Genomic DNA, 711 nt, shown 5'->3' on the forward strand with positions numbered 1-711 from the left:
AAGTGTGAGTCTACTGATATTGTTGAAAATTAACATTGCTCTTGGTGGAGTCATGTATCTTACAATGAAAGAGATTGAACTCATGAGCAATAGAAAACATTGTAATTTTAGAAGAAATGAAAGTGCCATAGAGAAAAAAATGTTAAGATATGTGATGCAGAGTGGCTACGGGTGAGTGAGTCAAGAGTTTTGTAAAAATTGGTGGGTAGAATATTCAAATTGGAGGAAATATTAGCTGTGAATGCCCACTAAAGAAAAATAATGTAGATTGTTTAAGAAAACTGCAAGGTATAGTTTGAAGAGATAAGGCAAATGGGTGAGCAGTAGGATATGAAGATTTAGAGATAATCAGTGTCTAGAACACATGAACTTCAGGAAGCACTGGAAGGGATATAAAAAGCATATAAAACTATCTGCTATGTGTATTATGAAGATCACTTTCTCTGCTCTTTCCTGAGTAGTATAGGATAAGGAAGCAGGAATAGCAACCAGGAGATTATTGTTCTCATCTATTTGAGAGATACCAGGTTAGTGGTGGCAGAAGACTTGAGTGAGATGTTTCCAGATTTGAGATGTTGTTTTATTTTTTATTTTTTATTATTATTATACTTTAAGTTCTAGGGTACATGTGCATAACGTGCAGGTTTGTTACATATGTATACTTGTGCCATGTTGGTGTGCTGCACCCATCAACTCGTCAGCACCCATCAA

The 711-nt window shown here is 35.3% G+C and overlaps 1 protein-coding gene across 3 annotated transcripts in view; it reads right to left on the reverse strand.

Moving 5' to 3' along the window:
• Positions 1–711, reverse strand: part of EPG5 (ectopic P-granules 5 autophagy tethering factor) — a 134,688-nt gene that overhangs the window by 29,095 nt on the left and 104,882 nt on the right. The window lies entirely within an intron of this gene.

This window comes from Rhinopithecus bieti, unplaced genomic scaffold, assembly GCF_001698545.2.
Source record: "Rhinopithecus bieti isolate Rb0 unplaced genomic scaffold, ASM169854v2 scaffold_42084, whole genome shotgun sequence".
In the NCBI taxonomy this organism is placed as follows: Eukaryota; Metazoa; Chordata; class Mammalia; order Primates; family Cercopithecidae; genus Rhinopithecus; species Rhinopithecus bieti.